The sequence below is a fragment of the Aquila chrysaetos genome, chromosome 6 (genome assembly GCF_900496995.4).
Source record: "Aquila chrysaetos chrysaetos chromosome 6, bAquChr1.4, whole genome shotgun sequence".
Taxonomy (NCBI): domain Eukaryota; kingdom Metazoa; phylum Chordata; class Aves; order Accipitriformes; family Accipitridae; genus Aquila; species Aquila chrysaetos.
The window spans coordinates 53,114,846-53,129,734 of NC_044009.1; positions in this window are offsets into that span (position 1 = coordinate 53,114,846).

A 14,889-nucleotide genomic window follows, 5' to 3' on the forward strand; every position below is an offset into this window, starting at 1 on the left:
AAAAGAACATTTAGTAGAGGACATGATAACAATTTTCAAGATTGTTGACAGCTGTAGCAAAGATGGAAGGAAAAATCAGCTTTTCACATTTATGGTGGATTGGGAAAAAAAAAAGCAGCAGGGGGGAGGGATTTAAATTGCCAGAAGGGAGACTCAGGTCTCATGGCAGGGAAAAAAAAAATAAATTGAACAACATGGGAGAGTAAAGCACTGGAATAGGTTTCTTGGGGCATTTCTAACACTGGAGAGTAGGGAACATGTATACCTTGTCAGCAGTGAGATGGGCAAGGTGAACTGTGCTGGGAACATGGCCCCGATGACATCCCCTGGTGCGTTTCCAGCCATGTTTTCCTATGAGCCACACAAAAGCTCACTCTATTGGAGAGGAGTAGAATGTCTTGCTAATTGAATGTCAAAGCAATTAAAGTGGGTATAGACTTCTCTCAACATTATCTTGACTTGATAAAATAAAGTCGTTTTGACAATGCATACTGACAATTCCTGATTTTCAACTGCAGCTATTTTTCTTGAGGCAAGACATGGAAAATGTTGAGACTTTAGAGTGAATTTTCAAAACGCACGCAGAAACATTATTTTCAGAATATGCCTATTACACAAAACTAATCAGCAATTTTCAAGGTATTTCCATGATCACAGCTACCTGTAACATAAAACTTATTTCCCTCCCATCCTCCCCACAAACACTACTGGACTGCTACGTGCAAAGCATTCTTAACACAGTTTAACAGGTTTGCCTTCCAGCCACGCTCAAGTTCAAGGTCCAGTCCACGTGATGACAGCTACAGTACTTAACACTAAAATTCAAATATCTCTTCATTTGCCAATATTCTCACATTCACTTGTATTTTAATGGCATATGCTATATGCATAAACACGAAAAATTCAAAAAATATATTTTGTCAGTCCTTCTTGCATTTTTTCGTTTCCCATCATCTTCTACCCAGATCCAGTTCAATATGACCCTTCATCCATGGCAGTACGGCTCACGCCTTGAAAGTGAGCTCACTAAAGTTTGACCTGACCAGGGAGAGACTCCAGCAATACAAAGCAAAGAAGAGGAGAAACTTGTGCTCAAGTTGCTCATCCTCATCTAGGAAAACGGCAAAACACATGTGGAGCCCACCTCAGCTAGGCTTAATCCCCACTAAAGCCAGTTGCCGGGAACAGATACATAAGCCTCAAACAAAGCACACGAGTGGTCGTCCTGGCTTAGACCAAAGACTTATGTACCTCGGGAAGAGTTTAAGCAGAAAGCAAACACCTAGTGCTATTTCCCCACAACACTTTCCCATCATATTGACTATTTGCAACTCAAGGATTCCCTGAGCCAGAGGTTGGGCCTTTGTATTTAACAGCCTTCATCTCATCAACAGTCTTGCTCAGCTGCCATTTGAACCCCCGTAAACTTTCGGCATCGAGGAAGTACACAGCTTCATTACCTGTTGTGCGAGAGAAGTGCTTCCATTTGCTTTGAGCCCTGCCTCTGCCGGCTTTCCCATGCAAGAACCAGAGGGCACAGAGGACAGCCAACGACTCATGTCCAAAAACCACCTGAAGGCCAGAGCTGACTTCCCCAGATGACCTCCGTCACAGCCCGGAGGACCGGACCCACTGGGTCGTTTCCCGCAGATCAAAATCTGCAGCTTTGATCACGTTTCGGTGGCCCCCCTCCATCTGAGGAGACATCCTCGGTTCGGCAATTGCTAGGGCACGTCAGGGACGGGGAACGTCGCCCACGCCACTCATGCACCCCTGAGCGACTGACAAAGAAAGCGAACAACTGCATTTGCAACAAACTACTTACCAAAAAAGCATAAAATGTTGGTTCTAAGCGTGGTACCAAATGTGGTCACTTGCAGGCTTTCTACTTCTGTGCCTTGGACCAGGCATTGCTTCATGCAACACAGTTTAAAAACAAACAAACAAAAAAACCCCCCACACCACAAACCACACAAACAAACAAAAAAACCCAGCCCAAAACCAACCAAAAAACCCCACACCACACAACCTAAAAAGACACATAGAAATCCATTGCCTGACTATAAGTTTTATCACCTTAAAAAAAAAGGGGGGGGGGTGAAGAGTCTATCAGTTACTCTCTCCAATACGAACAAAGATAATACCAACAATTATAGGAACACAACACGTTTTTAAAGAAACCTCTGATGCATAAACTGAATTATCTCAGTACATTGCTGCTCCATAGAAATAATACTCACTCCTTAAAAATGTAGGTGCAGGATGAGAAATAGAAGCAGAATGAAGGGAAAAGCAGTTAAAAAAAAAAAAAAAAAAAATCTGCTGCATCATGAAGGCAGCTGGGCTCCTCAGACCCTCAGCCTCACCCAGCTTCTGCTCCACTGCCAGCCTACCCCAGTTCCTACTACTTTTTTTTCCCCCTCCTTTTTCCCTCCTCTCCAATGGGGCAATTTGTTCGCTGTGTTTTTCTGCCATCAGCGGGTGAACTGCCGGAGCTCGAGGCTGTCAGCACCCAGCTCAGCCTCTGGGATGTGCTGGTTTGCCATATCCAAAATGCCCCCCCTCCCCGTGCCCTCCCCAAACATTCGTACCAACATATATGAGGAGTTTTACAAGATGTATACTTAGTACATCTATTTGATAAAATGTAATGGTATCAATTCAAAGGCAATTTACATTAACACACACACACACCCCCCAGTAAAAATAGCACCCAAGCAGCAATTTTTTTTCCTGATTCTGTTTTCCCAGGAATGGCTATTTAGCAGCCCTCCAAAACTGCATTTGTGAGGACATCACCGTGGACACCCCAAACTAAGTTTATCCCTGGCTCCATCAAACTCCATAAAGAGTCAACTGTGCCATGCCAGAGATCTGGCTGTTTACCCTGCCTGCATGGTACTCTTTAAAAAAGTGAGTCCTTCCAAATCTCAGGGCGTTTTACATCCTTTCCTTCCACAGGCTGCACACCATGCTGCAGAAAATCCAAGTTCATCCGTCTTTTCTGCTTTCACTCCACAGAGCAAGCCATCCCGAGCCACACAGACACCTTTCATGCTCGGATCTTGCTCGTCTGCACTTCGACAAATCCAGAGCGGCTCCACTGATATTAAAGGTATTGGTCCGGACTTACACCAGAGCAAACGAGCACACAGCTTGACCTTTTCTCTCCTTCCTTTCAGACCTCCTAATAGTTTTTTTTTAATAGAAAAGATAAAATATTTGTAAAACAAAGGAAATCCCTCAAATACCATGTAAATTCCCCTTCTAATTTTCCCAGATTCATTTTGAAACTCCTTTAAAAAAAAAAACAAAAAAAACTGCAAAGAGAAATTGGCAATGTTTTCCCCTTGGACTCTACTTTCCTGTTGCACCTCCAAGCCTGCACCCACCCGCTCTGCCCAGCTCGCTCCCACGCTCCCCCCAAAACACCACAGAAGTCCAGGACAGGGATCTTGCTTTGGAACTGCCCTCGCATTTCAGCTAGTCCCTTCACACATCAACATTTCCTGCAGCCTCGGCGATACAGCTTTGCTTTTGCCTTTGAAGGTTAGTATTAATGAAATCTTAAGGATCTCATTCAGCTGAGGACAGACAGTGCATGGATTCCTTTTGGTTACAGCTTCTCAGGCAGTTCAGAAAAATACAGCATCTTTTCTTTACCTAAGATATTTCCCCTATCCTTAAGTTTGCTTTTAACTCACTCCTTCCCCAAAGCTCCCAAGGTTTCCTGTCTGGCATTTGCTTAGACATTTTGTTGGAAGTGCACTAAGTGGATTAATATTACTTTTAGATTCATTGTGTCTTTTAAAGTTATTAACAAGCACAGCTCTTCTGAAAGGAGTGAAAGCTAATGATAAAAAATACTTTTATTCTCTGCCTCAAACAAAGTACTTTTGCTGAAATCAGAAAGTCCCACTTTCATTTGTGTCATTTTTTTAAACCTAGTAATCACAGCAAAGCAGCATTACTAACTTTTGAGTCATCAGCAGCACAAATAAAGCTTTCACAAATTGCAATAATTTCTCATCAAGGCTTCCCCACAGAGAAAAAAAAAAAACCAAAAACAAATCAACACAATGTCACATATCAAAAGTCAAAGGCTGGTACAGAACGTTTTTGGGAAAAAAAAAGAAATTGCAGAAAACAAAAGCAGAACATCTACCAGGAACAGAAGAAAGTGAAACGGAGCTGTGCCTCTGCAACAGCCCCATGCACTGCAGGGAAGTCTGCTTAAGCAGAATAACCTTCACCATTCCCAGACCGCAGTCTTCTCACCGATAAAACAACTGGGAGAAACCACTCCTGAGCAGGGCACTCCAAACTTGCTCCTTTCTGACTTTGAGGGAGAGCTCTCCATGTTCTGCAATGGCAAAGAAGGAACTGGAGTCCTGCCTCTTTTCTTTTACACTAGGAATAAGGCAGATAACGAAGTTTTAATTCACAGAACGGCTGAGGCTGGAAGGGACCTCTGGAGGTCACCTTGTCCAACCCCCCTGCTCAAGAAGGGTCACCTGGAGCCAGTTACCCAGGACCATGTCCATACAGCTGTTGAAAATCTCTAAGGTGGGAGACCCCACAACCTCCCTGAGCCACCTGTCCCAGTTCTCAGTCACCCTCATGGTGGAAGAGTGTTTCCCGATATTCAGGGGGAACCTCCGGTGTTTCAGTCTGTGCCCACTGCCTCTCATCCTGTGACTGGGCACCTCTGAAAAGAGCCTGGCCCCGTCCTCTTTGCACCCTCCCTCCAGGTATTTGTACACATTGCTGAGAGCCCCCTGAGCCTCCTCTTCTCCAGGCTGAACAGTCCCAGCTCTCAGCTTTTCTCCATAGGAGATGCCCCCTTAATCACCTTCGTGGCCCTTTGCTGGAGCGTCTCCAGTATGTCCTTGTCCCTCTGGCACTGGGGAGCCCAGAACTGGACCCAGCACTCCCCACCAGTGCCAAGCAGAGGGGAAGGCTCACCTCCCTCGACCTGCTGGCAAAGTTCCTCCTGGTGCAGCCCAGGACACCGTTGACTTTCTCAGCAGCAAGGGCACGTTGCTGGCTCACGGTTACCTGGGTGTCCACCAGGACCCAAAGCTACTTGTCTCCTGTAGCAGCATTTCTCCCTCAGCACCACGTTTTCCTCCCAGCTTCGTCTCCAGCTTCCCAAGTGCCTCTCTGCTGCTTATAAGTGATCCCTGCGGCACTGTAGCCATTAGCTCATTCACTACACAAGAGAGTCTCTTTTTCCACATCCAGCAAGTAAAAATTCACAAACCTAAATTAAATTGACTGTGATGCAACCCATCATTCTCCTGTAACCCTGACAAAAAAGGATGGCTCTCCTGCATGGACCTCAGTTTAATTAAAAGCCTACAGGAATCATTGATCCACAGTCACACCCTTTGGTATTTTTGCTGATGCTGCGACTTCACGACAAATCTGGGTTTTATTTAGAATACATTTCAAACATTCAGCACAGAATTGTGTTTCCCTTCACCACGAAGCTTTTTCACTGTTCAGCCATGGTTCCCAGCCTGCTGGCACACCATCCATTGCTCACCGCCTTCTGGAAACACCGGCTTAGCAGCAACGTTGGCTCCACGAGGGCAAGTTCAACAGATCACAAACTACATACGACACCTCGGCATAGCATTTACATTCAGTCCATTCTCTATCTGCTGCATAAAACTCTTAATTCCCAATAGAATTATTGTCCTAAAGCTGCAGCTTTCCAAATCCCAGGACCCATTGCATTGGGCAGCATTGAAACACCCCAGGTGTCTGTATGTTTTGAAATAAAGAACATGTGAGCGAATCCTGCCTCTGCTATGCAATTACTGAATCTTTCACAGAGAACACACTGTGTATTATTTTCTCCTACTTCCTTATTTTCTTACCTCCTCTTAAAATACAGTGTGTCTATTAAGGATTATAGGGCAGAGAATGGATTTTATTAAATATTAAATTTTCTATGGTATATGTAATTTGGAGTTTGTCAGATCTGAGTCTCAGTAAGTTACGAGCTCAAAATTTGTAGACTAGAATAGATTATATATTTTATTGGATCTCCACTGGGCTGCATCCATCATGTACTTTCCTTTACCCTGTCAGTAAGTAACAATTAAGGTGAATTTACGACAACAATCCTTATAACAGGTGTATACAAAAGTTCACAAACACTTACTTTACTACACCACCAACCCACCGCCACCAACTCCGTGCAACTGCGTGCGTGCGGGTCTTCCCAAGGACTTCGGGAAACCAGAGGTGGCAAAGTGCCCTTTGTGACTTATGCCAGAATTTAGTAGTTGCCTTTGCTGCAGTCAGCGTGAATCCTTGAGACACACAAACAGTCCCGCTAGTGCTGCTGAAGAAAGAGAGGGGCAAAGCCAGCCCTCCGCTGATCTAGACTGCTACTTAATCCACCAAAGAAATTTTATTCTTGAAGGAGACTTCTGAGCATGCCTAAAATTCTCTGGTCCCCGTTCTGCACTCCCCTTTAACATGTCCTTATCCTTAAGCAGCAATTTGCAAGCGTGAAGGTGGGGGGGTGGGAAGCTTTCATGTCCTTAGAAATGAAACCTCTTACTTAACACCTTGCTAGGTTATCTGCAAAATGTCAATTCTTTTAGGAATTATTGCTGCAAAGGAGAAAAATCAAGATCATTTACATCCATTTTATGCCCCAGCCAGCCTGGAACCCAAAGCAGCCAAGTTACTTCTTTATTTACTGCTATTATGAGGTGTGAATATGAAAAGGTCTTTGTCTTCCTCATGAACCTGAGCAACCAGAGGGAGTAATCCAAAATCCACGAGAGGGAAAGAATTCCTCAATGTGACTCTAAGTGTGCGTCCTTTGAGGATCTCGGGTACCTTATCTCACAAGCAAAACAGGCAATTAGCAGTTTCAGTACTCAGACGTTTTGTGATGTCTCTGAGAGGTGCCATATACAACGGCATCAGAAATGCTCACATTTGTCACTGGAATAGACCCTGCTGCAGCAGAGCACAAATCCGTAGGTACAGTCAATGACAAGCACCAGTTCAACAGATAACACTACTCCTCAATGTTAAATACAGGACAGATTTGGTTATTATAACTTATTTCTGTGCGTATTCTGTAGAACTTGAGACAGGTGAGTTAAGGCTAAACACCAGGAAAACATCAGTAAGAGTGGAATTACACATTCAAGGCTTATTTTTCAAACAAACCTAAATCAAACAGCCTCATCACCTATTTTTTATTTTTAATCTTATAAGTAGTCCTTTTCATCCAAAACACACTCTGCCAGAAAACCAGACGCAACAGCACTGTGGCAGCAGGAGACGCTGAGCAGGTAATCAGCTACAAAAGGAAAGTGCAATGAGCAAAGAAGCTGATTTTTGATACTGTCGGGGGGAAAAAAAAAAAAATAATAAATGGAGAAAATTTTCAGAAGTGGATAAAAATAAATTCACTTAGATTTACTTCACCTTTAGTAATGCAAAATGGTGATACCGTGAGTCAACAACAGCTAACTATTCTTTCAATTCTAGAGTTACTTTTTTAATGGGCAACAGAGAATGAAATAAACTATTATGTCTAAAATTAAAAAAGCAAATGGAGTATTCAATTATAAAATGAAAAAAAGAAATTACCACCAGGAGCTCAGAAGTTTTATGACGTACACGTGGTGGGTTGGTTACAGCATAACAGCTTAGCCCCCCCGCCCACCCCAACACCCTCCTCCAGGAGGGCAGACCTCAATCGGGAGCTTTTCCAGGCAGATCCCAGGATTGCTTCCAGCCCCACATCCACCTTCTGTACGCCTACCCCTCTCCCTAACCTAAACAGAGCCCCCAAAGCAGACGTTAACCACCAAAGCCCTACGGCTACGCGACGGTGGAGCCCCACCAGCCCACCAGAGTGACGGATTTTTGCAAACCGGTTAGTAAATGAACAAAACAAAATTACAAGGAAAAAAAGTATTCTTGAGTATTCTTAATTATGGTGCAGTTGGATTTATCCTAATTCTTTCAATACTTTTTAATAAGAAGGGTAATTACAAAACCCACAGAATTTTAACAATATGAGATGCAGGTTGACTAGCAAATCTCTATTGAGAAAGAAAGTAAATACCTTTTTTTTAAACACACTTTTGTAAATGCCTACTGTACACTCAAACATCTCTTTCTGTAGGGCTGTGTGTGAGTATACAAGTATTTACATATGTAGACAACTAGGAAAAAAACCCACCACAAACAAGCTATAAAGCGTGCACACATATATTCAGAAATCCTCAATAATATTTCAAGTCAGAAGCTTCAACAAATTTACCAGTGGGGGCTAAAGCACAACTTCTGCTCAAAGACAAACTGAAGTGGGTTTCCTCATCAACCAGATGAGATGAACTTAGAAAAAAGCATTACTACTTTTTGTTTAATTTCCCATATCTACTTTTTTTCCTTATATACTCTGGCTGTTACTGGTACAACAGGCAGTGACATATAGACAGGGAAGGGACATGACATACATAAAGCAAACAGAAGCTGAACAAAACACAAGACGACGGCATTTACAACCCAGCTGACAAAGCCAGTCACTTCACTTTAAATAATGTGGCAGGCAGCAAAAATATAGTAATTACAAGAATTTCATTTTCATTAACTAATAAACCAAGGAAAACAATTTAAGTATCTGAATGTCATTTTTCAAATGAAAATAAACTGTAAACATTTGAATAACATCACAGCAGGGATAATATACCTAAGGAAACCTATTGAAATATGCTAGTGAATTCATCCTCTTTTATCACATTAAAACTGCAATTGACTGTAAACCTCCTACCACTCTCCACTGAGACTTTAATTGTAAAGATTCCTGTTACATATCATATTAGAATTTAGTTAAAATTGTAGAACACATTATTTCCAATCAGACAGCCAACCATCACTCACAAAGATTTTTAAAAAGGTGATTAATAATTCATCTCAGATAAGGAAAAGATCTATATTTATACCATCTTCTCAGCCACCATAAACTACCTGACAATTGTTCAGTAATGATGCCCAGTAAATTCTTTAAAATGGTAATTTGTCATTCTGTCACTTCATTTGTGACCTAAAATTCCTCACTTGAGGCATCATCAAATAAATTAATCACTTTCCAGGATCCATTTCTCTGTTCTGCACGTTATTATGCCCAGGCTCTCTTGTGTTTCTCTTCATTTACATATATTTAATGGCTCAGCAGTGGTTCACTATGGCACATAACGCACACATCTCATTACAGGTGAAATATTCTAACTGCCACTATCACTGGGAAAGAAAATAACTCTCCCAATTTAATTTTCCTGATGTAACAAAACCATGATTCTTCACTATGAAATGTTGATGCCATCCATCAGTCACAATCAATAAAATCATCATAGAAGTACGCCTTCTTTAGCATCATTCCTTCATACTGGTATTATTTGAGGGAGGTAATTAAACTCATAATATGTAATGAATGTAAATGAAGAAAAACCCTCATGTTCTCCCTCTAACTATGCTTATTTTACTGCTTTGATTTAAAGTATTTTTACATCTTACAATCTATGAAATACACAAAGCCCTGAAGGAAAGGCATCAGAAGTACAGTAAGCATCAATCAATACGTATAATGACTAATTAAAAAGGAACATATTTTAACATTAAAAAACCACCAAATGCTGTTATTTATAGATTTTTCACTTAAAATGATGCATTCCCCCTGGACTAATATATTTGCTGTCTTTCTGAAATATAGATTGCAATACACTAGTTTTAGATACTGTTGCTTGCATGTGTCAAAAAAAACCCAAAGTGATTTTATGGGTATCTGGCCCAGCACAACCATTTAAAAAACGCTTTTTTTTTTTTTATATATATATATATATATATATGCAATCTATTCGCACACTAGAGAGAAAACCTTAATAGTTTCCATCTCTCACACATGTGCCTGTGCTCATATGAGTCAAGAAAGAAAACAGTCTCTTAGAAATGACAACTTTTAAAGAAGTCCAAAAAAAAAAAAAAAAAAAATTAGAGCAATACGGTTTCCCATAAAGAACAAAAAGACATCATCTCCCTTGTAAATATTCACATGACTTTGCTTACATTTAAAAGCATGATGAATAATGCTTCTCTTGTGACAAGGAAGCCCAAAAGGCACGGACACTGGCTGCTCCTCGGAGCCGGCTGGCCGCCAGCCTCCCTCTGCAGCCACCTCGAGGGCCATTACCCCCCCTCGGCTGGTGGCCACCCGCCCCCCCCGGCCACCGGGAGCACGGGGTGCTCCTCCACCAGGAGGATTTTCCAAGACTGAGAAATGATCCCTAGCTTCTGCTCAAAATAAGTCACTTTAGGTACTATTTCAACACCAGGTGCGTGCGGGGAATCGGATTCCTCACACCGAGCACGAGGGAATGACGGAGAACGTGGCTGATGTGACCCGGCCGGGAGACCGGCAAACCACCCACGACACTTCGTTCTACTGTCCGACTAATTGCGATACTGCTTTTTTTAATAGACACTTATTTTCAAACAACACGCCTCTTCCCCCCCAGCCCCACCGGGTTTGAGGGATGCTGTTAATCCAGCTCACGTGCAACGCGCGCCCAAGTTTCGATGGCCAGTATGAAGGAAAAAGCTGTTCGCCTTAGGGTTACCTGTGCGCTGCCCTCCGTTGGGGAGTCAGCTTTGCACGGTCGTGAGCGTTTGAAATGGGCTTGCACAGGAGCTGCTGAAACGTATTCTGGGCGGTGAAGTTTATACTAAGGTTGAGATAGAAATTGGAAAAAGAATGCGCTACAGAAAAAAATTTTTTTAATAACTATTAATTCACAGCTTTGCATGAAAATTCTGCACCACATAAAGGAATAGAAGGCATAGGCTTTTTTTTTTTTTTAATTATTATTTTTATTTTCATGGCAACTTCCCATCAGGAAGGGATGGCCAAAGAGCTGGGGCAGGCACAAAAAGGGGCCATCCCTGCCCAGGGGCACTGCAGCCACCCCAGCACGGGGCAGCCCTTGTTGGAGCAGCTGAAACGGGCAGCAAGGGGTTCTTAGAAGGGACAGCAGGTCACCAATTATCTAGTCTTTAAAAAATTCAGGACTTCAAAAACACTAATTAGCGAGTATTTCCGTTTGTGTTTCCTTAAATTTTCCTCTGAGGAGTTCTGCAGCAGACAAGCAGCCCAGTTGGAGGTACTGGTGTTGCCATTTCTCTCTCTCTGTCCCAGTTCAGCTGCACCCCAGTCTGAGACAATTAGCACAATTAGTGCCCAGAGCACCCTCCCCCGGGCACTGCGGTCTCCCTGCAGGCACTCAGGGGGATGGAGCAGAGGGGAGGGAATTGTCTCCCGTGAATAATGCTGGTCAGTGGCTCTGCGCGCTTCAGCATTTTTCTTCCGAGCCGTGTCCAGTAAATATATGAGCACTGCACCACCTCTGTGCCCCCGGCCAAAAGCGGGCGGTGGGGTCCGACAGCCGCTGCCGGGGCGAGCGGGGGAGAAGGGAGGGACCCACAAAAAACACAAAGCTTTAACACACATCTAACACAGAGCTGTATTTACCGGGCGATCAAATGTAAATAAAAAAATTAAAAAAAAAAATTAAAAAAATTTTAAAAAGCCAGTTGTCTATTTCTTGGCACTTCTTTGCTAACAGAGATAACGAATAGAGCGAGTTGTTCTCATTAACCCCTCGATGCTGGGACTTGCTGATTTCTGCTGCGCCTGCGCCAGGGAACAAAATGTGCTACGAGCATATTACCAAGAAAGGGAAATTTCTTCTGGGTAATTGCATTCTGCCGCCATACGACGACCTCACGGCTATCAGCTCATGCAGACTCTTACGTTACTCACATATGTACATATACACAAACCCACACGCATTTTCTGTCCCCGTCGCCCGAGCTGTTTTGCTGCGTGCTGTTGAGCTGTCATGTTTCCCTCCAGAGGTGGTTGTAGCTCTGTTCAAGGTGAAGCAAACTCTTGTTGTAGGTTCCTTCTACAGAGGTTACACAACTGCATTTACAGAGCACGTTTAAACTCGATAAGAGCGTGATATAACACAGGACCTGAGCTTACAGCACAAATTGCACCCAGCGAAAACTGACTGTGCCATGGCCACCCTCACTTGACCAAGGGATCTCATCCAGACCAGCTCAGGGAGGATGACCTACCCATGCCCACACAGAGCTCAGATTCTCCAAGACTGGACTGAAAACCCCAAAATAGGTAACAACCTGCTCTGTGATATTTCTGTACCCCCAGAGAAGTGAAGGATGAGGAGGAACTGGACCAGGAGCTACCGGCAGCACGCACCAAATAGATGAAGCCTTCCATACCATCAACCGCAGGAAGCCCAAAGCCAGATGATCCTACGCCTGGGAGAACCCAACCTCCTGATGGACAGCTCCATAGTCTCAACCTGACAGAAACCAGACCTGGCTCAGGCACCACCAACTACCCGCCCTCCACACCCACAGAGCTTTGGGGGGAATTTGTCTCCCCTCTCACACCCTGGCTAACTTATGTACAGCTATACCTATGCAGTACTTGAACCTGCCGTATCGGCCCACCATCATACCGTATCAGGGGCAGGTACTATGGGTTCAAGGGGGATTTCAGTCCAAACTCATATTAACCATGCAAATACAAACTTTCATGTCGGATTCCAACTTGGGTATCTGTCTACCTCATTTTGAAAGGAAATTTCAGCAGTATGAGTGGTAGTTATCGAACTTTGAAGTTGAGTGCTCAAAATGCAAGGGTTCAAAACTTGATGCTGCAGGTGAAAGCTTGGCTTAAGTCCTCACCGCCATTTTCTGTCTGCAGACCAGGTTGATTTACCACAGAAAAACATTCCAAGGACTTATTAAAATAGGAGTCTGTTTATCAAGCTTGCCACATACAAGCTCAGTACTATTCTGGAACCACTATTTATTCATCTACCCAAAATCAGCATTCCAGATCATATTTCACATTCACTGGCCATTTACTGGCATAATGCTTAATTTTGAGTTATTTGTAACCTAATAGTTATGATTAGTTGAGTAGCATTAGCACGTCCCTGGTAATGTTCTTCCTGTTATTTGTATCTGGCATTTCTCAACTCGCCCATGCACTGAGGCCACCAAACGACCTACAGGAGCCTTTAGGTTCACAATTTGTCTATCTAATTTCATGCAGCATCCAAACATTTATGATCATCATGATGTCTAGAAATTTTAGTCCCATTGAAGTAAACAGCAGAACTCCCTTTGGTTTCCGCAGGACCAAGACTTCACTGTTACAGTAATTTCCAGTGACAGAAAAGAGGAAATATTACATCAGTGTATTTCTGTTTTTCTCCTTTTTTCCAATAACTGCTATCACTGTCGCTTGTATGCGAGGCCCATGAGATATAACAGAACTAGCAAGGTTCTCTTCACAGCCATTATAATACTTGCGCATAATATGTCTTGTGAGAGGACTATGATTCATTTTTACTACTCATTAGGTGGCTTTGCTGGTACTCTATGAATATTGCAGTTTATGCATGAAAAGTCTGCTACCTGCAATATTTGTAATTCTTAAATTCTTTAATAACTACTTAGATATCCAGCAGATGCAAGAGTGCACATCAGGGTGAATACGTTGTGAAACAGGGCCATTATTACATTCAATCTGGCAACTCTGGTCTCATACTTATGATGTAAATGAGTTTGTTACCAGTTAGGAGAGGCACGTTTTAAAATGGTTACTTATTTCTCTACAGCTCCCTGGAATTACACCAGTTTCCTGTTTAAAAGTTCACATCTGACAATTTTGTATTTATTTTTTTTATAAGTGTTTACCTGATAAGAACTTCAAAAATGCTGAACACAAAACCAACCTGATACAAGAAAGAGTAATACTGCCTGTTAGTGCTACGGAGGACATAAAGCTAACAGTCTAACAGGGTCCCAGCCACCCTAGTGTGCTTTTCATTACATTTGTGTAGCAAGGACACATAGAAGGTTAAAGGAAATTTAAAAAAAAAAAAAAAAAAAAAAAATTTGGTCTTAAGATAAATTTGCCTTGGTTCTAAGCCTTTGTCTCTTGGGTTTTAATGACAACTGCCTACTCACAAGACATTCCAAAGTAAAAAAAAAAAAAAAAAAAAAATTACAAATTTTATTTTTTTTTTTTTTTTTTTTTTTTTTTTTACCAGCTTGAATCACAGGATGTAGGTCTTGAAGACAGAGTCTGCTCTCTAGTGCAATGGTTTCGCTGCTGTGGTTACACTAACTTCACTGTCAAAATAACTTCAGCTCCATCTTGAATGCTCTTTTGTGGGTTGTTCTAGAGCACTTTGCAACTCTGGAGTCTAGATTGTGACCTTTTGTAGGTAAAAATAAATTAGCGTCTCTTTCATCAAACACAGAAGGATTTCAGAAGTGCCGTGGAAGGCATGATCGTGGTCCACATCTCGGAGACAGCTTTAACATTCTTCGCAGTGGGGAAAAGCACCCTTATTCTGGGCTGCTGCCACTACCCCACCACCCACAGGTTAGCTGAGACTCCTGGATGGTGAGCCTGGTAACAAACACCAGCAACGTTCTTCAAAAGCACCTCCAACACTTCCTTTGACCTAACGGTGATACCAACACCTTATCTCGGCCAACAAGGTAACGTGCAAGGCTCAGCCTCGCCCGAGCACCGGTAAACCCGTCTGCCTGCACCCGGCAGGTCTGAGGAAGCGAGGGCACATCGGCGGCACAGCAGACACCTCCAACCTGCCCAGCAGCTTCGCGGGGGTTGAGATGCAGAAGCTGCACGGCCCCGCACGCGGCACAGCGGCCAGAGGTGACCCACGGCGAAAGCCGCACGCAGGCTCCATCACCAGCGGTAGCAAGTTTCAGTCTCGGATA